We start from the raw sequence: 24,598 nt of genomic DNA on the forward strand, positions 1-24,598 counted from the left end.
GACTCAGATTCAGGTCTGGCCCCCAACACCCTGGAGGAAGCTTTGATGCTGTGGTGTCTTTTCCTTCTCTTCACCAACTCTCTGTCTGCCTGTGTTAATGAAAATCAGGAGAGTATGAGTAACATGTAGTAGCTGTGGGGACAGTCGTTGGTGGCATTCTAGACCGGGTCAAAAATAACTGGCAATAATGAACTAATTTTACATGTCCACAGATACTAGAAATGGATGGTTAAAATAAAATTACCATCCAGTTCAGTCACCCCTAAAATATGGAGATAGTGAAATCCAAGGGGAGTAAAGTACATTCAGGAAGGTTTCTTAAAAGTCTTACACAAGTGGAATTAAAACACCAAGTTGCTGAGACTTAACTCAGAATTTTCCAGTGAGTCTCATTCTCTTAAGCAAAGGTTATCTTGTCATTATTTTGGCTAGAAAGAAAAATAATTTAGGAAAATAGTGACTTTTTAATTCCTGGAGGACTAAGACTAAATGATGCCTTATTTCCTTGCCTGCTATTTCAGCATTAACTGTGAGCATTAGGAAATCGTATAAATCCTACATTTGGAGAACTGCTCTGCAAAGAAGATGACACATCTATGTGATGTCATAGGTTCCCATGAGTTTTTTTTTTTTTTTCTAGAGGCTTTTGCTGAAAGAAATAATAATAATATTCAGTCTGGGTGTCCTCATTTCCTCTTTTTGTTTTATTCTCTGCAGCTGTGTTAGAAGCAAGCAGAGGAAGTTACCCAAAGTGGATCTGGATTAGAATACTCCTTTAACTCCCTTTCCAACATCTGTCTTGCTATGGGGCAATTCACACAGGAGGCAAGTCTCACAAATAGCTCTTTGTCTAAGCCAGCCAATTCTTGTGAGAAATGTTCTTTTGCCTGGTGTGGGCTTTGCACACTGCTGCTCAGCTGAAGTAGAAGACTGTGACCCTCATCAGAGTGCTTCTGGTGATGGCGATGTCTTCAGTTCCTTCAAGTGAAGACAGATATTTGTAGGAAGAAGTCCAGGCTGAGAGAAACTATTTTAAGATCACTTAACATAAAATATCATTCATGTGAGAGCATCTTTTAAAGAAGAGACAAAAAAAAAGTGTCTTCTTTTAAACTGTAATAAGAAGAGTTGTCTATAGGACTCCAGAAGTTTTCTTTTTTTTTTTTTTTCTCAATGATTTTTCCGTCTCTGATTCCCTCGTGACATTCAGTTAAAGTTGTGATGATTCTGTGAAATTTGTTGATTATTTTGTTGTTTGATGTTTACAAGAAGATAGCATTTTGGAGGTACTAGGCTGAATCTTAGTGCTGTACATTTTCCCGCCTCACATTTTTGTAATTGTATAATAGATGCACCACTTTACTGGTCAGGGGCAGGTATGGTTAGCAGTACAGTTGTGGGGACAGAGGCACAACGTCTCATCCCCCAATACCTAGTATTTTGATGAGATTTACGTTTGTATCTGTCTCTGTGTGTGTCCTGCCTGGGCCTCTCATGTGCACGGTTTCACCATTCTCCTTTCTTTCTTTCTTTCTTTCTTTCTTTCTTTCTTTCTTTCTTTCTTTCTTTCTTTCTTTCTATCTTTCTATATTTATTTATTTATTTATTTATTTATTTATTTATTTATTTATATGTTTATTTTTTAACCAGAGCACTGCTCAGCTGTGGCTTATGGTGGTGCAGGGGATTAAGCCTGGGATTTGGTGGAGCCTCAGGTATGAGAGTCTGTTTGCATAACCATTATGCTATCTTCCCCCACCACAGTTTCACCATTCTGAGCCAACTTTTCATTTTTTTTTTTCAGGTAGTTAAAGAGTAGAGAAGAAGAGAGATACCACATAGCAGAACTTTCCCCAGTGCCATGGCACTCCAGCATGGGGCTCAGGCCCAAACCTGGGCAACACACACACACTGTACCCAGTGAGCTATCTTCTGACTTCTTCAGTTCTTGTCTTACAGTGAGTGAGTGGCTGTCCTCATTGGATTATAGGTGCTAGCTGTGAATTTTGCATTAGGAATCTCATAGCTTCTGGCCTCTAATTCTCAGTTATTGCTTCTTTAGACAAAATAGTCTGTTTAGGGTTTTGTTGCTTTTGTTGGGTTTTGGTTTACTTCACTGGCTGTGGCTAAACTTAACAATGGATTATTCTCTTTGCTCAATCCGTGGCCTTGTTGTCTTCACATAAATTCTGTATCAGAACCACTCACCTCCAAAAATATACACATAACATACACATAGTGGGGCTTGTGTAGACTTTGGCAGGCTATGGTATCTTCCTGCCTTAAGTCCCTTTACTGAGAAAGATACCTATGTTATCAGTCCCACAGCACTGCAGTCAGTGACATTTCTCATAGACTACTCACTTTGAAGAAATCCCAGCTGTAGTAGCCATTGCTGACCATAGCAGAGGCTTTTCTCAAAATATCACTGGAGTGCTTCTGAGGAGTAGTTGCAAATAAGCATTGTTTTTTAATTTTCTTAAAAAAACTTTTATTTATGTATTGGCTAGAAACAGAGAAGTTGAAAGGGAAAAGGGAGCTTGAGAGAGAGAGAGAGAGAGAAGCACCCACATCACTGCTTCACCACTTACAGAAACTTTCTCCCTGCAGGTAGGGAACAGGAGCTTGAACCCAAGACCTTGAACATTGTAATGTGTGCTCTACCAGGTACACCAATGCTCAGCTCCCATAAGCAAATATTTTAAAAAAAAAGAGAGAGAGGTTCCGGGATAGCCTGAGAGTGCTTCTTCTCCAGCAAGTGCTCTCTGAGTTGGAGACAACTTGACCGGAGCCAACCTAGGCTGCTGTGTGGGAGAGGGATCAGGAACTTGTCACAGGAGAGAGACTCTGGGACTCTAGGAGTAGGAAAGCAATTCCAAGTGTGTTTAATCAGAAGAGCAGCTGTATTTATACTCGCCCAGTAGGGTGGAAACAGGATGTGATGTAGAGAGGGTGGAGTGAAAAGAGAGTGGTGGAAATCAGGGTGTGACTAGGAGAGGGGGCGGAGCAAAAATAGTGTGAACCAGTGGGGATTAAACAATGCCCTGCAGGCAGGGCGGTTCTTAGCTAACAGTGGTTATGTAAATAGACCTCAGCATTAAGCAGGGGGAAGCTGGTGTACTGCCCAACAGAGAGGGAATTGAAGATCACAGAAATTTTTAAGAAAAAAAAACAGTTTTAAATCTATAGTTAAGTCTATATATTCACCATTTACCATTTGAGAATGTGGGAACCAGATCTGACTTACTGTAGATGTTGTCCAGGCTTTTTTATTCTAGTTGTATCAGGGAAACACTTCCCTTGGATCCGATTACACCAGCCCTCCACTGGTGGTTCCATAATGTTTTCTTTTATTTTAAAAATTCAACCTCCTGTGAAAAAATATAGCACTTACAATTTGGCCCCTTTTCTCAGTGGAGATGTAGTTGTCTGGAAGCAGGTTCAGTGACTGTTGTTCCATTTCATGATGCTGTGCCTGCCTGTCTTTGGCAAAATTGCCTCACATATCCTAGTTTCAGATTATTCCACTGTAAAAAAAAAAAAAAGGAATGTCCTTGATCCCACACTGTGAATGGAACATAGTGATGTGGAAAGACAAGTGCGTGATTGGCTGTTGCAGCCTTACTAGTTTGGAATGAGGACACTCAGGGAGAGTAGGAAGAAGAGTTTCCACCACACGATGAGTTATAATACAAGAAGCTTTTATATACTTGCCATTTGGAGGCTTTTATGGAATCAATAAGTTGCACTCCCTTTTTTTTTTTTCTTTCCTTCCTGAGTGTGGAACCTATTTAAAAAATAAGATAGAATGGAGACCAAAATCATAGTTTCATTATGAATAAAAGCTGCACAGAAAGTAGAATGAATAGGTAACCAAGCAGACACCTAACCGTCTTTCTTGGCTGCTCAGCGTGGGTTTAGTCATGGACTCAGAAACTGCAGGCACACACATCTCTTGTGGGCACTGGGTCCTCTCCCACACTGGAGAGCAGAACACCTGTACAGGAGCCATCTGGTAAGGGAGCACCACACACAAGAGGCTTTGTCCATCCGCCCTCAGGAAGCTGTGGAAAAAAAAGGAGGAGAGAAGCCAAGAGGAGAAGTAGGAAGTTTCTTCTAGACATATGAGGCAAAAGGAGGTGAGTCGCCCCCAGAACAATCGTAAGTAGCATAAAGAGGAGAGAGTGGGCAGTGATCATAGAGGCCAGCGGCTTACACGTTCTAGGAGTGAAGTAGGCGAGGAACATTCTGTGCCAGGGGATTGATTGCTACTAGGGTAGGACAGGAGCATATGGAGAGCAGAGAGCAGTGTTTATGGCCCTGTTTGCTGGTCCAGATGGGCACATGAGATTCTGAAGAGCACATTTGACAGGTTTAAGGGGATAAGAGTACAAAAATGCCCAAGTTCTGTGGAAGGACAAATCTTGGTAGACCCAGGATTGCTATAGCTAGAGAAATGGAAAACTGAAAGTAAGCAGGTTCTTAAAGGAATTGCACCTAGTTTTAGAGTTCTCCCAATACTCATAATTTAATTGAGATGTTTTCAGTTGCAAGTATCACAGACACTTCAGAGAAATGAACTCCAGTAACCTCTGTGTATAATAACACCATTATAGTGCTTGATTTCTTTCCAAAAGCAATGTTAGAAACATCCCAAGGCACAAAGAAACAAGATGGCATACACAGAATAAATGGAAATACCAGACAATATATGTAGATCTTCAGGGTTCAGATACTGGCATTATGAGATAGAGACTTTAAAATTAATATACTTTATTTTAAAACTTATTATCCTTATTTATTGGATAGAGACAGCCAGAAATTGAGAGGATAGGGAGAGATAGAGAGGGAGAGAGAGGGGTTTGGGTGATAGTGCAGCAGGTTAAATGCATATAGCGAGGCACAAGGACGGGCGTAAGAATCCTGGTTCGAGCCCACAGCTCCCCACCTGCAGGGGGGTTGCTTCACAGGTGGTGAAGCAGGTCTGCAGGTGTCTGTCTTTTTCTCCCCCCTCTGTCTCCCCCTCCTCTCTCCATTTCTCTCTGTAATATCCAACAACAATGACATCAATAACAATAATAACAATAATAACAACAACAAGGGCAACAAAATGGGTGGAAAATGGCCTCCAGGAGCAGTGTATTTGCAGTGCCGGCAGTGAACCCCAGCAATAACTCTGGAGGCAATAAATAAATAAATAAATATATATAGAGAGAGAGGAGGGGGGAGAGTGTGGTCTGGGAGGTGGCGCAGTGGATAAAGCACTGAACTCTCAAGCATGAAGTCTTGAGTTCAATCCCCAGCAGCACATATATCAGAGTGATGTCTGGTCCTCTCTCTCTCTCTCTCTCTCTCTCTCTCTCTCTCCTATCTTTCTCATTAATAAAATAAATAATTTAAAAGAGAGAGAGGGAGAGAGACTCCTGCAGCCCTGCTTCACCACTCACAAAGCTTTTTTCCCTTGCACGTATACCCCCTCACTCCCTTAACTATAATTGATATTGTTAAAAGAGAAAAGCTACAGAACTGAGAATTCTGGTAGGAGAGAAAAGAAAAACAACCAGGAAAGAAACATCAGTGAAGACGAAATTTTTAAAGATCTGGTGACAGGTTTTTAAAGAGATGGGTAGTTTCAGTTGCAGATCAGATACAGCTGAGAAATGAATTGATGGCATGAAATACAGGCCAGAAAATAATATCTAGAAAGGAGTGTAGAGAAACTAAAAGCATTAAATATACAGATGTAAAACAAACACATAAACAAGCAAATGTACAGATGTCCAGAAAAGAAAATGACAGTGCGCAAGGGGAAAGTAAAACATATGTACATGTAATTCTTTAAAGAAAGGCAGGAAAACAAGGTCAAAGTCGCTATTTTAATAGATTCATGCTCTGGTTCTCTTGCTCTGCCGTGAAATAAATGATACACAACTTAATAAAAATAAATCACGGTACACAAAATTCTATGTCATAGTTGCTCATTTTGTTTTTAATAGTCCCAAACTGTAAATATGAAAAATAGCCCTCAATAGGTGAATGATATAGCCACACTATGGACTACTACTTAATAAATAAAAAGGAATTGATCACTCATATGTGAAACGATTTGAGTGAATCTTATGGGTGTTACACTGATAGAACAAAATCCTTGATTGCAAACTGTGAGAGTTCTCATATTTAACATCTCAAAAATGGCAGTATAATAAAGATGGAAAATAGGTTAGTGGTTACCTAGCTTAGTTAGGGGCGAGGGGATGACAGACTATAAAAACTATAGGAGAGAAATCTTTGTGGTGATGGATTAGTTTGGGCTTTACACATGCGATGAACATTGTGCACACAGATCATATACTAGTGCTAGATTTCTGGTTTGGATATTGTACCATGATTATATAAAAAGTAAACTCTATGACAGCACAGGGGTCACTTGGTATATCTTTGTAACTTGCTGTGAGTCCATAATGATTTCAAAAAGAAAATGAAAAAACTCCACAGTTTTTATTAGTAATTATGTAAAGTGTAAATGGGATAAATCCTACTTATAGGAAAAGGATTAGTGGGCTAGATTTCTAAGTTTTTAAAGATGAATTGGATTTACAAGGAGCATTTTCAAAACATTACAGCACTGAATTTGAACTTGGGCTGGGAGGACAGCACACTGTTTATATACAAAAGATTCTTTTTCATGCCTGAGGCCCTGAGGTCTCCAGTGAAATCCCCAGCACCATTATGGGCCAGATCTGAGGAGCTTTCTGGTTGCTCTCTCTGTCCTCTCACTGTATCTTTCTCTTTCTATCTCTCTTATTAAAATAAATAAAACTTAAAAAAAAAAAAAGAAAATTTGAACCTAAAGTATAGACTCAGGAACCACAAATAGACGGTGTGACTATACTAACATCAAGTGAATAGTCGGAAACACAGACTGCTCATAAACACCGCAAGGTTTTCAGTGTCTGTTTCTTTGAATATTCACCTGGTGTACAGTTAACTAGACCACAGTATCACTCATGACTAAGATCTTTAAAAATTCCTGCTTCCCTAGTGATGGAATTGAACCATCTTATATGAATACATACACACAGCATTTCGTAGTCATTTACTTTAACATCAACTTAAAAAAAAACTTTGTCAGTTTTGTGGTTTAACTTATGACTATTTCAGAACACCCCGATCAAGTTATTATGTAGATTTTCTTGTCTGGGTCTTTTGCTATTTATTATATGGAGTAAGTGTTCAAAGAACCTTTCAGGTATTAGGTAGCTAGCTAGCTATCCATCTGTCTATCTGTATAACTCTCTAACAATCATCTGTTTATTAATATTATCTATCCAAAAGCTATGTATCTGTCATCTACCAACCTACCTACATGATCTATCATCTATCTATCTGCCTTCATCGATCTCTTGCATATTCTCTCATTTTGTTAGTAGCCATGTCTTGATTCCATAAATACTTCTATTGATTTTATACTTCACTTTCCCAGTATAATGAAACTGTTCAGAAAATAACACTATTAAAATGCAGAAAATAAATGGATCTCTCAGGGAAGGGGAATATACAGTGGGCATCTACAGAAAGAACTCAAGTGTCTTTATTATAACCATACATAAAAATAGCCATTTTGCATGTTAAAATCAGTTTTTTTCCATTTTATGTTCTCCCAGGTATTTTTTCCCAGAGAATTCTTTTTTTTTTTTTATAATTATCCATAATGAAAAAGTCTTCTGCAAAGATGAAAACATGGACAACTCCTCTGAGGTTTCGATGCTATTTAAATTTACCTTTGTGTTAACACTCTTGAGTGCTAAGAGCTGCTTTGGCTAACTCAGGCAAGGTGTTATCGTTACTATTAATAACTTAGGATAATGGTTTTCGTATTTGAATAATGTTTTCTACTTCTAAGGTAATTTTCATACATGTTTTTTATACTTGACCTTGACAAGTGCTCTGTGAGTTATTCGTCACAGCAGTTATGATTCCCGCTGGGAGAAAATGAAATGGAGTCTCAGGGAGGTTGGATAGGCTACTCCAACCACAAAACTATTAGTGGCAGTTTGGTTTCAGTGGGGGGAGACAGCATCATGGCTACGCAAAGAGACTCTCATGCCTGAGGCTCCAAAGTCCCAGGTTCAGTCCCCTGCACCCAGGACTGAGTAGTGCTCTGGTTAAACAAAGAAAGAGGAGAAGAAAAGAATCACAGAGTTTGGTTTCAAACAGTGAAGAAGGGAGAAGGAGAAGGGGAAGGGGAAGGGGAAGGAGAAGGAGAAGGGGAAGGGGCAGGGGAAGGGGAAGGGGAAGAGGAAGAGGAAGGAGAAGGAGGAGGAGAAGAAGAAGAGGAAGGAGAAGAGGAATTCAACAGCAACAGCAACACAAAGTTTGGTTTCAAACTCAGTCTTCTGAACTTTGTGTCTAGTGCTGTTTTTTTTTTTAAGGTTCTTTTTTTAAATTTACTTTTTATTTAAGAAAGGATAAATTAACAAAACCATAGGGTAGGAGGGGTCCAACTCCACACAATTCCCACCACCCAATCTCCATATCCCACCCCCTCCTCTGATAGCTTTCCTATTCTCCATCTCTCTGGGAGCCTGGAGAATTGTCATTCCACACGTGAAGTCTCTGGACACAGTCTGAGGTGAAGCATGTTGAGGTGGCAATCGTTGCTTTGGTTAGGTTGTGATCGGCGGATGCAATATTATTTGGTTTGGATTGGGAGACACATACGGGAAAGTGGGCCCTATCCAAGGGTTCCAGGACTGGGGGAAATATAGGCTCTTTAGAGGAGATGTGAGATTCCTGCTGTCTTAGGGTTCAAAAAGACAATGGATAGTTATTGTTATCATCACATTATTTGGTAATTGGGTTAACTTTGAAAAGTCCTTTTGTTAGGGTTTGCTGTATATTAACCAGTATCTTGTAAATAGCTGTGCCACTGGTTGCCTCTGATCTACTTGGTCTAGGCTTTTGAGAGAGTCTGCATATCAAATACACTTAACTGCCTTCCTTCTCCAGGTGGGGAAACAGCTTATCTTGCTCATAAAGAGTATCTGTCCCGTTTCTGGCACCTCCCTCATTCTCTGCTCATGCATCAGGCTTACTTTTCCCTTAAGTGTAGCTAGTGCTGGGGACCAAGCTGTTGTAACCAGAATGCTGTGAATTGATCCTTCCCTAGCAAATCCACATGCTGCTTCTGCAGTGGTTTGCAGCACCATGGCGAATTCATTGCAAGCTGATTGCTGGTTTCTTTGCGTCTCAATGCCAACTGGGGCCAAAATGATTAAGTAAAATTCCATCTGAGCAGAATGCAGTGCCAAACACATACATTAAAAGCCCTGAGATCTGGGGGTTGGGGGGGGGGGAGGAGATTGCCAGTGTTCTCAGTATTGAAGACTCAGAGAAAATTTCTCAGGTGAAATACAATTTCAAGATTACCAAAGAGTAGAAATTTGTAAGTGTCCACTCTGTGCTCTCAATTGTAAGATGGGGTGGGGAGAGAGACAACTTTATTTGGATTCATATCATATATCATAGCCTAATTGTCAATTTTGTCACCACAAATGAAAAACAGAAGGATTTTAAAGAAGTTAAGAGCCAGTGAAAACCTAGCCAAAAAAAAAAAAAAAAAGAGTGGAAGGAATGGAATGCAGAGAAATTGTATACACAGGTATAAAAACGGTCATCCTCAGAAGATCTTTTTGTAACTTGGAAAGATGAGATCTGTAGCCACTTGGATTTCAAAAGTGTGATTCAAAGCCAGGTGCCTGCCTAGAAATGAATCTGGGGTTTCACTGTGGCTGAGATGCAGCCCTGCTATTTCTGGAAGATGGCATTCATCAGGCATTGCAGGATGGCAGGATGGCAGGATGGCAGGATGGCAGGATGGCAGGATGGCCTGACGCACAGAGCAACATTTAGAGAAAATTTTTTTTTCTTCTAATTTATACATTAAAATAAACTGTGTTAGAAAAGCTTTTCTTTTCTTTCTTTTTTTTTTTTTTAACTTGCTGCAGTTTTAGTTTTAATCTTGCCAGAGCATAATTTTTTTCCTTCTTTTTTTTTTCTTTTTGCCTCCAGGGTTACTGTTGGGGTTCGGTGTCTGCTCCACGAATCCACTGCTACTGGAGGCCACATTTTTCACCCTTTTGTTGCCCTTGTTGTTTTATTGTGGTTATTATTGTTGTTGTTGTTATTGATGTCGTCATTGTTGGATAGGACAGAGAGAATGAGAAAGGAGGAGGAGAGAAAGACAGACACCTGCAGACCTGCATCACCGCCTGTGAAGCAAACCCCCTGCAGGTGGGGAGCCGGGGGCTCGAACCGGGATCCTTGCACCTGTCCTTCCACTTTGTGCCACCTGCGCTTAACCTGCTGTGCTACCGCCCGACCCCCTCTAGAGCATATTTTGCACCGTTACATGAAATCAGATTTTGAGAGGCTTAGAAAAACTAACCCAACCGGGGAATGCCAAAGAAGATAAGAAAGAAATGGAGGTGGGGAGGAAGTTTGGTGGTGGACCTGGCTGAGTACGTACATTGTCATGCACAAAGACCCAGATTTAACCCTCTGGTCCCATGTGCATGGTGGAAGCTTCATGAGTGTGGAAGCAGGGATTCAAGGTGTCTATCTTTCTCTCTTCCTGTGTATCTCCCCTTCCGTCTCACTTTCTCTCTGTCCTATTCATAAAATATTTAATGGGAAAAATGGAGGAGAGGAGGAGGAAATGACTGCCAGGAGCAGTATAATCATTGGGCAGGCACTGAGTCCTAGCAGTAACCCTGGGGGCAATACAGATGAGAAGGGAAAAAAGGATAAAGAAAGAAGGGAGAAAAGGATCAAAGGAAGGGGGAGGGAAGACAGAAAGGGGGTCATGTGATGGCATATGCCACTATGCACAAAGACCCGTCAGTTTAAAGGGAAAGTATGTGTTGAATAATGTTTATATTTGCTGAATAAACATTGTTACTGATTTTTTTTTGGGGGGGGGAGCATGCAGTGCTGGGAGGTTCCACTCATGGTTTCTTACTATGTGCTTTACTGCTGAGCTATCTCCCCTGGCTATTTGTTTAATTATGAGACAGAGGCAGAGAGAGAGAGAGAGAAGGGAAGGGGAGAGAAAGAGAGAGAGAGAGAATGCACAGGTGGAGAGAACCTTAACCAGTTGCGAGGGCCCTGAGAATAAATGCATCCCACCCAGAGTATAGAGAAAAAAACCACAGCCACTCACTGTAAAGGTGATCATTAGAGGTCAGATGGGAACACACATACGACTTCCATAGCTAAGACAGTGTCAAGTGTGTGTAGCCCATCCCAAGCTTCCAAGAGTATTTATTAAGGAACAGAAAGCAAGTGGTTAAAATCACATAGACAAAGAACAGAATATAGTTCTAAGGGAGGAAACATCAGGGTAAGGATGCTTAAAACTGTCATTATCCAAATGCCGTGATGTCAGGTACACTGAATTTATTTTAGTTATCCCATGCACAATCTCCAGACCCTCGGGGCAGCAGTCAAACATCAGAATTATGAGTGATCACATTTGACAATCCAACCTTCTACTACCTGTGGGCAGGAATCTTTGAAATATGCAGACTTCACTTTAGAACAGGATTTTGTGATAAAGCCTAAAATATAGTCCTCTTGGTATATACTAGTCAAAAGAATGCACCTGGCAGATAAGTAACATCAAAAACAAAACATATTTTGTGAGCATCAGGCAAAGTTACAATTAAGTAAAGAATTTTAATAAATATCACGAAGTGTGGGATCAGAAAACTTCAATAGAAAGAAAGAGGGAGCCGGGTGGTAGCACAGTGGATTAAGTGCAGGTGGCAAAGCTCAAGGACCGGCCTAAGGGTTCCGGTTTGAGTCGCAAGCTCTCCACCTGCAGGAGAGTCGCTTCACAAGTGGTGAAGCAGGTCTGCAGGTGTCTGTCTTTCTCTCCCCCTCTCTGTCTTCCCCTCCTCTCTCCATTTCTCTCTGTCCTATCCAGCAACAACGACATCAATAACAACGACAATAAAACAACCAGGGCAACAAAAAGGAATAAATAACTTAATTGAATAAAAATAAAATATATTTTTTAAAAAGAAAGAGAGACAGGAGAGATGAGGGGAAAAACAAAACACTATTCTGCTATCTTTGGAGTTCTAATTATTTTTCTTTGTTACTCTCTTATTGTACTAGAGGTCAAATTCAGGAACTCATATCTGCAAGGGAGACACCCTTCTGCTAAGTCGCTTCTCAGAAACGTGTCTTTTTTGATGTTACACTCAAAAAAGTAAAACAGGAAGATGACGTCAGCTGATTTCTGTAAAGTCATTTCCAAACTTTATCCCTTTTGTGAACCAGCTCCATTCTCTACCTGTCTCAAATTCAATTTACATTTCTTTTTCCTTTTTCTTTCTTTTCTTTTCTTTTCTTTTATCTTATTTTATTTTGCTTAAGATTCAGAGATTCAAAGCAAGGCAACTAAGTGGCTTAGGGCATGTTTTTATTATCTGAGTAGGAAATTCAGGGTACTTGAATGACAGTTCCATAAGAGCCGTATGCATAGCCAATGGAAGTGCAACAGTTAATTTTGTCAGCTTTGAAGTTATGATAGTTAACTGGGCACAGGGATTATCTTACGGTAGCTTGATTTCTGGGCAGTATTAGCCTTGAATTAGTAGACTGTTAGTAAACACAATAAGGGTGAATTTCAAAAGCATTCTGTTAGGGGAGAGAAGACAAAAAAGATTACATAGTATATAGTTTTACACATGAGGCTTTCTAGAAGAAGCAATGTTTCAGTGACAACAGCCTACATCTGAGTGGAGGAGGATCATTCAAAGGAATCTGTGAAAGCTTTTGGGAGTGGTGGAAATATCCTTTATGGAGTATATGGCAGTGCTTACTTGACTTTATTTTTGTTAGGGTGTGTTAGACTTCTTCCTACCATGAAAAATTATGTGCTGTGAAAACGAATGAATCACTCTGCAAGCATGGATGGATTTTTAAATAAAATACAACATTGAGCCCCCGGCTCCCCGCCTGCAAGGGAGCCGCTTCACAGGTGGCGGTGAAGCAGGTCTGCAGGTGTCTGTCTTTCTCTCCCCCTCTCTGTCTTCCCCTCCTCTCTCCATTTCTCTCTGTCCTATCCAATAACAACAACAATATATACATACATATATATATATATACATATCACATTGATAGATAATGATAAAATCATTCATATGGTCAATTTATAAAAATGTGCAGGCCTAAAGGGAGCCATGGTTGAAAAGAGGGCCATGTGAAAGACGCAAGGTGGGATTCTAGGTATTCACTTTGTGAATGAGATCCTGAAGGGGTTCCAGGAATAATGAATAGTGCATTTTTTTCTGTGCAGAGTTTAAAATTTAGCTAAAACAGACTGGGTTTAGATTTACCCAAGGGAGAAGGAGAGAACATGTGCATATGTGTGTTTGTGGGTGGGAAATAGAGGGGCTTCCTGCCTGTAATTTGAGGAATGTAATAAAGTTTGAAATATTATTTGCAGAGAATAAAAGATTCATTTAACCTGGAATTCACAGTAGAAATTTTTTTCTGTGTTGTGGGTCCCAGCTAGCTAGGTGACTCACAGAGTAGATGTCCTTTTCAGAAGAAGCTCTGTTCTGGACTCTCAAAAGAGTATAGGGGCGCCAGGTGGTGTCGTACCTGGTTGAGTGCACATGTGACAACGCGCAAGGACCAGGGATCAAGCTCCCTGCCCCCACCTGCAGGCAGAAAGCTTTGCGAGTGGTGAAGCAGGGCTGCAGGTGTCTCTCTGTCTCTCTCCCTATGTCCCCCCATTCTCTCAATTTCTGGCTGTCTTTATCCAATAAATAATAATAATAATAATAATAATAACTTAAAAAAAGAGTATAGCAGTCTATAATTTAACCTCTTCAGCAAACTCAGTGTGACTACATTCCAGATCTCAAGTTGGGGGTGTGGGTACATCGATTATATATAAAGTCACCCTGGCTTTAAATAAATAAGCACAACCAGTTCTAGGAAGAAGTATAGATACAAAGTCAGGAGTGAGAGCTGCACCTGGTATGAACAAAGAGACTAAAAACAGGAACCCTTGCCAGTAATCACAGCAGCCATGACAATGGGGTATTCTTTAAAACAACCATGTAGAAAATAAGAGGAAACATCCTCATACCTGAATTATTTGTCTAGGTCATAGAAATTAAAAACAAACAATCATAAAAATACACAGATTCAAAACTTGCAAGGAATGAATCTTCTTGTGCCTTTGTGTTGATTTCAAAATCCGAAAGGAAAATCAGTGGAAAAGTGTAAATAGATCAATATGAATTCATTTCCATGATTAGAAAGTAACTCAAAACATTTGTCCTGGGATTGGCTTGCAGTATTGTTTTGTTAATGGAGTGATAACACTTTTTTTTAAAGGACAATTAAGTTTTTTTTTTTCTAGTTCAAGGGATTATAGTTTCCCTGATGATTAAGTATAGTCATCTTACCAAGAATTGAGACCCAGTTTAAGCTACTAGGCATCAAAAAAAGAGATAAAAATTTAATCAACCATTCTATTTCCATCTGTGTTGGGTGCCAAAATAGAATGTGTATTGAAAGTTTTCCATAATGAGTAGTAAATATTTACACAGGCATGAACTGCTATGTGCAGAGTTGCTTAAAACAGGAATTTAAACCAGTTCTGTTCAAAAGACCAGGATTGGTACACTTCTCTATGAAGGAACAGATAGTCAAATTAGATTTCATTGGCCATACAATCAACTTCTTGTATTTAACTCTGCTGTTGGAACATGAAAGCAACCACAAGCAGCACACAAACAAAAGGGTGCGTCCGTGCGCCAATACAACTACGAAAACAACTCGTGATGGGCTGAGTTTACCTTGCAGGTTGCAACTTGGCCACACAATTCAGTCAAACCAAACAAGAAATTATATCAAGTGTCAAGCATCAGGCACAACATGTTTGCTATTTTACTTTTTTCTCCTCTTGCCTATAAAGACTCTGGTATCTTTCTTAATATTAAATTATTGCCATATTGTCTCTGTATTATCATTTCCCATCCCAAGGATAGATCATTATACTGGACTTTATGTTGAATCATTGCTACTGCATTTACAAAGGTTAATGCATTCTCTTTTTAAGGATATGGTGCATTTCCTATTCATTTATTGATTGTAACAGTCCTTCAATCAGGTGGGAGAAAGAGAGACTTATTTGTTAGGGGAGGGTAGAGATTTGACAAGTGTCAAAGCTTTCAAACTGGGAGCCAAGAGGGAGTGGGTGAGCCTTTTGCCTCGCACCTGTGGTCTATTGGCAGTCGACATTCCCACACCATCTACCCTGTGCCAGTTCCAAGAGACAAAGTGCACACATTGTGACAGATGACAAGCTGTCATCCTGTCTTTTACTAAATCAGCTGAGCACAGAACTGAATGTGGGATGTGAACATGAACCAACAAATTCTACTTTTAGCTGATAATCATAATGATACTGCCGGCCAGTGAATATTCAGATGTTCCATGATATATATATTTCTGAAGTTTGCTCGAGTAGGAAGGCAATGCTCCTTCCCTTCCCTTCCCTTCCCTTTCTCCCTGCCTTTCTTTCTTTTAATTTTTTTGTGTTATCTTTATTTATTGAATAGACACAGCTAGAAATTTACAGCAAAGGGGTGATAGAAAGGGGAAGAGACAGAGAGACACCTGCAACATGTTGTTGTGTGCCGCGGAGAAGAGAGAGAGGGGGTCCGGAGCGAAGAGGGAACACAAATCTTTATTTGCGCTGGCACCTCAGAGTTGGGTGCTAGAGAAATAGGTTGGGCCACGTGGAGGTAGCGAAAATGGCCGCCTCACGCAGTAACCTTTCCTGCGTCTGAACACCTAAGTGAAGCGCTGGCAAGAGAACGAGTTGCGGAAGAAGAAGGGATTTTATAGGAGCAGCTTTCACAAGAATGGGAAGGGGGAGAAGTAACCATAGCACTCCAGGATAGGATAATAACTCTTGTGAGAATGGGAAGGGGGAGGAGTGACCAAAACACTCCAAATATCGTGGGGATATAGACAATGCCCTGAGGGCACAACATGGCGAAACAGGCACTCCGAGAATGTCCCAACTCTCGCAGGAACTAGCAGTAGCCTGAGGGGACAACATGGCAGATGTGACTGCATCTGCACAATTTCCCAGCATCTCCCCCTTTCCTTTTATCTAATGCCCAGGGCAACAGTGTGTAAAGTCTATGAACTACTCAGGGTCAGTCTATGAAAAACCAGCAACGTGAAGGGAAGGAAGCTGCTGTAAAATTGTCTAAAGTGTCCAAAGGGTATACCAGCAAGTCTGATAGAAGTCTCAGTCCAAAGTAGGCAACTAGGGGGAGAAATGGCAGGGGATGAAATGCTGCATGAGGAAGGTCAGCCTCTGGAATTCTGCTTTTCTATAGAGAGTGAGCTGGAACCGCCAAAATGTGACAGGTCAAAGCAGAAGCAGGAAAGGCAGACAGGCAGTAAAAAAGTTCTGTCCTTGGAGTCTGTGAATCAGGTTCTTCAGATCGTGTCAGGTGACATCTAGGGTTTCGGGGGGGTGTGCCACTGTAGTCGTGCCATCTAGTGGGTGATGTCAGGGTGTGCAGGGTTCCAGATGTTTTTTTCTGGGATTCCTGTGGAAGAAACACAAACAATCTGCTTCTCGTGGTTAGCAGGGCATCTGATTTGAATGCTTTATAGAAAAAGAGGTTTGGTGCCTTAGCCAACTGAGTATTGGGGGATGTATCTTTCCTATTCATTTATTATTATTATTTTATATTATTTTTCATGGTAGTCAGCCGTTATCTGGAAGGTCCTGGGTGATTCATGGGGAAAAAGAACTTATCTTTTAACAAGGACTCTAAGGTGTAGGGAAGCGGGATCTTTTTTTTTTTTTTTTTGGTATTTTGCCTTTTGTTGCCCTAGTTGTTTTATTGTTGTAATTATATTGTTGTTATTACTGATATTGTGGTTGTTGGATAGAACAGAGAAAAATGGAGAGAGGAGGGGAAGACAGAGAAGAGGAGAGAAAGAGACACCTGCAGACCTGCTTCACCGCCTGTGAAGCGACTCCCCTGCAGGTGAGGAGCCAGGGGCTCAAACTGGGATCCTTAAGCCGGTTCTTGCACTTAACGCCACCTGCGCTAAAATCACTGTGCCACCGCCCAATTCCCAGGAACTATCTTTTAACATAAACTCTATGGCCATGCCAATAGCAACCTTGAGGGCACATGTGGCTCCCCACATGTCCCCCTGTCTTATATCATGTTTTGATGTTTGGCGGACTTTATTTTGTGGCAGGGCGGACTGTGCCTGTCTTAGGTTGGGGATCAGCCTTCCGTCTTACCCGTCATTGGAACACCTGGTCATTTTTGCCCAGTAATACCAGGTGCCCTGTCTTAAGTTGATTGGATAGCGCTAGTTTCCCTTTTACCTGTCATTGGATAGCCAGTCCTCTACTTGGTGGACGTTCTGATGGAGGGGGGCAAATCCTCCACAGCAACTCAATATTCTGCCATGTCTAGCCTATGATAGTGAGTTTGTATAGGTTGCATCTTTATGGCATCAATCTGTTGTTGCAAAAAGGCCATGACCTTATTAAAAATTATAGGACCGTGGTCTGGGAGGTGTCACAGTGGATAAGGCATTAGACTCTCAAGCCTGAGGTCCCAAGTTCGATCCCTGGCAGCAAAAAAAAAGAATTATAGGACCTATTGTGAGCAGAAGAAGTAAAACAACCTAGGGTCCCACAACTAAGGGTAGACAGGTAAGGAAGGGGGAATGTATCCATTGGTATGAAGAGGTGGGATCATATCTCAAGTCTAAGGGAAGCAGTCAGTGGATGTGATGTCTAGGGGAACAGCCATTTGTCCTTGGGGGTAGTAAAGGATGTCTGTGGCATGGGTGATGTTATAAAGGGAAACCTCTTTAAATTGTTGGCTGACAAAGGCATGGCTTATAGTGGCAAGACAAGATAGCCCAGTTAAGTGTACAAGAATATGTGAATGTTGTTAATTCACAGCAACACAGCTTCCATCACTTGCAAAGCTTTCCCCTTGCAGGTGGGGACTACGGGGCTCAAACCTGGGTCCTTATGATTTATAGTATGTGCACTCAACCAAGTGCACCACCTCCCACCCCCTTTCTTTTTTCTTTTTTTCTTTCTTTTTTTTTCTTTCTTTCTTTCTTTCTTTCTGTCTTCCTCCCTCCCTCCCTCTCTTTTCTTTCTTCTTTTCTTCCTTTCTTTTTCTTCCTCCTTCCTTCCTTATTTTTTTCCTTCCTCCCTCCCTCCCTCCCTCCCTCCCTTCCTCCTTCCTTCTTTCCTTCCTTCCTTCCTCCGTCCTTCCTTTCTTCCTTCCTTCCTTCCTTCTCCAGGAACCAGTCAGTAGCTTGAGCCTTAGCCTCAGAACATGGTATCATGTACATTGTGCCAGGTGTAGCCATGCCCACTTTACCTTCTCCATGAACTCCTTATTTATTCTGTTTCTATACCACTCAGTACCCTAGGGCAAGTCACTGTCCTCCCTATGAGATTTCCAAAGTTATTTCTCATGGCTTTCTCCATGTCTTCTCACCTATTTCTAATCTGTTTTCCACAAGGAAGCCAGTACAACCTTTCAAAAATACAATTCTCATCAAGCCACTGCATGACTTAAATTCTTTTTGTGCCTCCACATTGCTCTTAGAAGAAAGTCAAAATTATCACCATGGCTTCTTTCGCAAGCCTGTGTTTGCTTTGGCTCCAGCTTACCCTTGCAAACTTATCTTCTACTCTCTCTCTTTATTTCTCTCTCTCTCTCTCTCCCTTGCATTTCAGTCACACTTGCATTTGTTTCATAAACTGACTCCACCTAGTAGCCTTTACAGATCCTATTTAATTGCTATATAATATTGATAATTTATCTCCTTATGGTTTTGATTACTAAATTGAAAGTGGCATGTAGCTATGCTATAATCTGTTCTATGACAAGTCACATTTCCTAAGGTCTCAGCTTATTCAACCAATCACTGCAAGGCTGACATGTTACTTATTACATTTAATAAGTGTTGTTTTTGGCAGTATCCTAAGAATATAAAGAAGAAATTCAATGATTCTAATTAGTAAGATAAATATGCCTACTCTTATGAAATAGCTTTTAAAAAGTTCTGGAAACAAGTGTTGCCAATGGCAATGCTTTCCAAAATTTGGCAAATCTGGAAATCTCCTTAGTAGGAAAGTAGGCCAATTGGGCAATAAAAACATAAAACCAGACTTCTTCATATATATATATATATATATATATATATATATATATATATGAAGTATGGGTTTGCTCTGGTGATAACTTGCTTTGTACAGGCTAGGTTCCATATATGAGAAGCAACTATGTTGTACAGACTCCCCCAATGCCTACGTGGGGGTTGAAGTACTCTGTAGCATTTCCTTACTAATCATAGACATTTTTGAAAACAGAAATTTCAACCAAATAATTCCTGAACTTTATTGCAAATGAAACTACAGGTATTTATATGCCAAGTTACTAAGATTGCAAGGAGAAAGCAAAACCATCACGGCATTGTGAAAAAAAAAGAAATGCTCACTTTAGTCACTCATTCAATAATCGCTTTTGTGAGCAACAAATGCCATTAACACAAATGGTTTCGTCTTAAAAATCTGTATTTCTGACATCATCAAGATGGTGACTTGAAAACAACGCCTGGTGGGTGTGAACTCCAAAAAGAAGCAGCTTACAACCTGCACAACCTCTGGACAGGGTGACTGGGTGTCCTGTCCATTGTGAGGGGAACTTGTTCCTCTCTTCCTCTTCCCTCCACTCTTCTTTTTCACTCCTCCTAGATAATAAAAAAAAACCCTCTATCCTTTCACTGCTCTTTTTTTTTTCTTTTCTTCCTTATTTTGCTTTCTGAATTCACTGATACCTGTTTGTGAATTATTTTGTGGAAGAAACCGTATGCTGAGTGGACTCAGTGTGTGTGTCTCTCTCTTTTCTACGTGTCCCTTTCTCCTCTTCCAATCCCTAAAATTTATAGTGGACAGTAAATTTGCACAATTGTCTATTCTTGCTTTCCCTTTTTTCCTTTATCTTTTTTTTTGTTTGTTTGTTTGGTTTGCTGTTTTTCCTTGGACTAGAGGTGTTGTTTGGGTAACTGGTATTGGTTGAACTGCATCAATCCTTGCTTTAGATACTATTGTTGTAATTTCTGAGAATGTGACTGCATTTGTGAAAAGTTTTAGTATAGTGTGGCTTGTACTCAAAACACAACAACTGAAGAATGACAGAACAGAAAAATAAAAACCACATCAATAAAATAAAATGATTAAATAAAGAACTTTCAATGGAGGGTACGAACTCTGCTGGTGGGAATTGGGTGGACTTGTGCACCTTTTATGTAGTGTCAGGAAAAGTTCTGCACACATAAACCCGAAGAATGAACAAATAATTGTTTTAACTTAAAAAAGCATACACAAAGAAGATAACTGTTGAAATGAAAACAGCTAATAGTGAGTAGTATTCCATTGTGTATAAATACCACGACAGTTTCTTAACATGAACATTTTTACTATGTGAAACCACTGACAAATGTAAATAAATATATATAGTTTTGCAAATCATTTTGCTGCAAAGTACACTTGGAATAGTGTACATGTCTTCTTTTCTGAAGGTATAAATTATGTCATTTCTATTGTCAGAATCATATGACAGTTATTTCTACTTGAGTTCTTGCAGGACCACTCTGGTGGTGCTGTGAGGAGATGCTGGCAAAGTTGTCAACTTGGATAGCAGAGCTCCTAGGAGTTTCTGGAGTAGAGGCCCAGCCTGTCAAGTCCAGCTGCACAGCAGCAGAGAGGAGACTAAACATGGGGATACACCTGGCTTTCTATTAGGTCTCAGTTGTTTGTAGTTTGAGACTTTCTTGGTCATTCAAACCAGCAAGTCTACTTGTGGATGCTGTAGTGATTGGCTCTGTGAGTCGAATTCTACTTTCAGTAATTTATGAAAGAGTCCTAGGAAAGAATTCTTAGGTGCAGGTTGTTGACATGGTCTCTGGGGTGTAACAGTTTTAGACTCTGCTCTAGGACGACCCGTGACCAACTTAATACTCTCCTGATCTTCAGAGAGTAGCCCTTCTAACAACTCCTCCTTGATGCCTAGATGTTCCCCACCAATCTTAATTCATGGATGCGCTGGTCTTTGGGAGTTTTCAAATGAAGAGATTTCTCATTAGTGTTTGGTTGACTTTCTCTTCGGTGTCGTTAATTATGTCCATGGGTTTCTTCTGTGTAGTACAGAGCGTTTCTGTCTTTTGGTTGAGTTGCGGTTCTTGGCTATGTAAGTTGTGAGGTTCCTCCTGGACGGCATAGCTGTCAGTCTGCTTTTGGTTTAGGGACTCTAGAAGTTGTTCCTTTTCTTGAGTCACATGCAGTGCCTTCTCTGTTTCTGAAAAATGATGTGCCTCCGTAGTCATCTCCTGTCCTTTTACTTTTAGTTGTTGGTCAAGAGTAAGTGCTTTTTTATTTAGTGATTACATGCAAGCACTTTTTCTTGAATCCTAGTGGAAAAAGCAAGATTAGCCTTTCTTCACTTTGCTCACACAATTCTTGTAATTTTCTTCTTAATATTTCCTTGTCATTGATAATTTCCTTTAACTCTGTTTCTGTTGCCTTCAAGTGAAATCTTAAGTCACTGAGTTCTGCATTCAGATCCTCCTTGTCTTTTGTAGGTGAGCTTTTCAGTAGTTCATTCTCACAACTTACTTTGAAGAAAGACGACTCAAGTTGATTTTTTTGTTGATTCAGTGATGATTTTTCTCTCTCTAAAGCTTGGACATGTGTCTTTAATGCTAAAGTCTCTTGAGCAAGGTTGGCATTCATTTGGTGTGAAGATAATTTCTCACTTAAGACTTTAATTGTATCTTCCATCTCTTGGATTATTTTTGTAGACTCTCCCTTTTCAGCTTGCAATGCATGTATAGTTTCTTCCATCTTGTGGATTTCTGAGTGATGAGATACAATTTGGGGATCACAGACTTGTAAAAGACTCTCCAGTTGGGCAATTTGTCCTTTGTAGTCTTTTATTTCCTTTTGATGTTGAGAAGTAACTTCTTCCAGGTTCTGTGGATACTTACTCTTGAAAACCGATAGTTCGTGGTGATAATCATCAGCCTCCTTGCTCTGTCTCTGTTTCAGCTTCTCAATTTTATTATTTAGCTTGCATACTTCATCTTCCTCTGATATCTGGCCTCCTTGCACAGTATACCCCTGTGAAATCTGCCACCAGTGAGCTAATTCGCATTGTAGTCTGGAGTCTACGGTGGCCAACCTGTCGTCTTCTTCTTCTTCTCCTTCTCCTTCTCCTTCTCCTTCTCCTTCTCCTTCTCCTTCTCCTTCTCCTTCTCCTTCTCCTTCTCCTTCTCCTTCTTCTTCTTCTTCTTCTTCTTCTTCTTCTTCTTCTTCTTCTTCTTCTTCTTCTTCTTCTTCTTCTTCTTCTTCTCCTTCTTCTTCTTCTTCTTCTTCTTCTTCTTCTTCTTCTTCTTCTTCTTCTTCTTCTTCTTCTTCTTCTTCTTCTTGAGAAGAATTTAAACATATCTCAGTAACTGTGCTGTGAATGTCTGAGACTTTGTCAGTGCTGTCACAGCCGAGGGAGGCTGCAGGGGCTGCCCTCACAGGTGCTTCACTAGCTCCTGCGTACCTGGGCTGCCCTGCTGACTGCAGCATCCTTGTTTGATCCAGTATATGAATCTGTCTTGTTTCCAGCTGGCTACGTTCTTGAGATAGCAGCTTGTTTTGGAAATGTGAAGACCACTGATCTCTGTGAAACCCTACAGGCTCACACAAGTCTTCCGGACTTTCTGGAGTGCCTCAGGGCTCTCACTTTCCATCCAGAAAGCCAGAGGCCTGGCTTCAATATCATGGGTCAGAAGAGGAGATGGTTCTACCAACACATCCTCCATGTTCTCTGCCACAGCTTCCTTTCTCAAATCAGAAAGTTGGCCAGTGATACTCACCAGGCCTTCCCCGACCTGGCCAAGAACCTGGCTGAAGCTGGAATGCAGGTTTCCTAGCCACAACATCTAGGATTCGTAAGTGAACAGTTGAGCTCTGAGAGAAGCGTCCACCACAAGCAGACAGTCCCAAGTGTCCTAGACCCTCTTGCTTCAGGAGGATTCAGGATCAACATGTTTGAGCACTGACCTCATAGGTGAGGTTGCTTGGCAACGGGGCTGAAGACTTGCACATGGAGGGATGGGGGGACTGCTGGACTTGGGACTCCTTTGAGGTCATAACATGGGAGGCAGGGCATGGGGGTCAGCACCTGGAGTGTGATAGGATGGGCCAGGGCGTTCTCTGAGGCAGGCCTCCCACCTGCTGCGTGGTTCTACCTGAAATTGTAGGTGCCTAACTCTGCGTTCTCAGGGATGCTTGGCTGGGCAAGAGATGACATGGGGCAGAAATCAGAGTGAAGCCTATCAAGAATTCATAAGCCACATTGTAAATGGTTTAGACCTCGTGGACTATAAATTTTTACTCAGATGTCCCCTAGTCTTTTTTTTTTTCTTTTTCTTTTTCTGCTACAAATATAAATGACATCAATTTCTTCTCACTTGGTGACTGCATCAAGGAATGCCACTGATGTTTGTACCTTAATTTTGTAGCCTGCCACCTAACTATATTGTTTAGTAATTTTCAGGAGTTTCCTACTGGGTTCTTTTGGCCTTTTTATGCATATGATAATATCATGCAAATAGTGAAAGTTTGACTTATTCCTTCCCAGTCTGTATCACTTTCACCCTTTTCTCTTGCCGAATTGATATGCCTAGAAGTTCCAACTCTGTGCTGAGTAATAACTGCAGATAACGGGCAGCCCATATTGCACCCTACTAAAGAAGGACTGATTTCTCATTCTCTCCATTGAACATGATGTGATGTTGGCTAGTTTGAGGAATTGTCCATGTATGCCCATTTATTTTTATTTTATTAGTGATTTAATAATAAGGTTGTGAGGGATACAAGTCCACACAATTCCCACCACCAGAGGTCCGTATTCCCTCCCCTCCATTGGAAGCTTCCCTATTCTTTATCCCTCTGGGAGTACAGACCAAAGATCTTTATGAGGTGCAGAAGGTGAGAAGTCTGGCTTCTGTAATTGCTTCCCTGTTGGACATACACTTTGACAGGTCGGTCCACACACCAAGCCTGTCTTTATTTTTCCCTGGTGCAGTAGGGCTCTGGGGAGGTGGAGTTCCAGGACTTAAGGTCATTTGTACAGGGAAGGTTGATGTCATGGTAGCTTCTGCAACTTGGTGGCTGAAAAGCATAAAGATATAAAGCAGAACAAATAATTTAGGAATCAGGAACCTAAAGGAAATAATACAGCTTCATGTTGGAAGAAGTTAGGAAGTCTATTTTAGGTATATTCCAAAGGAATATATGTCCAAAGTAAATATATTTCCAAAGGAAGATAATTACTAATGTTTGCCTAAGCCCGGTAGCTAACATGCAGGGAGCTGAACGTTTTGATGGTGTCAGAGTTGAAAATAGGACTAAAAAGCTGAATCAGGGCAGAAAGTAGTCCCC

The 24,598-nt window shown here is 40.7% G+C and overlaps 1 long non-coding RNA gene across 4 annotated transcripts in view; it reads left to right on the forward strand.

Annotated features, from left to right (window-relative positions):
• The window catches only part of LOC132534282 (uncharacterized), a 194,095-nt gene that overhangs the window by 67,362 nt on the left and 102,135 nt on the right, over positions 1-24,598 (forward strand). Inside the window, exon 3 of one of the 4 annotated variants that reach the window (XR_009546005.1) lies at positions 22,989-24,073. The exons of the other annotated variants lie outside the window; for them this stretch is intronic. This is a non-coding gene — a long non-coding RNA (uncharacterized LOC132534282). Of the gene's footprint in view, positions 1-22,988; positions 24,074-24,598 lie in introns of those variants that run through there. 4 annotated transcript variants of the gene reach the window in all.

Source organism: Erinaceus europaeus, chromosome 18 (assembly GCF_950295315.1).
Source record: "Erinaceus europaeus chromosome 18, mEriEur2.1, whole genome shotgun sequence".
In the NCBI taxonomy this organism is placed as follows: domain Eukaryota; kingdom Metazoa; phylum Chordata; class Mammalia; order Eulipotyphla; family Erinaceidae; genus Erinaceus; species Erinaceus europaeus.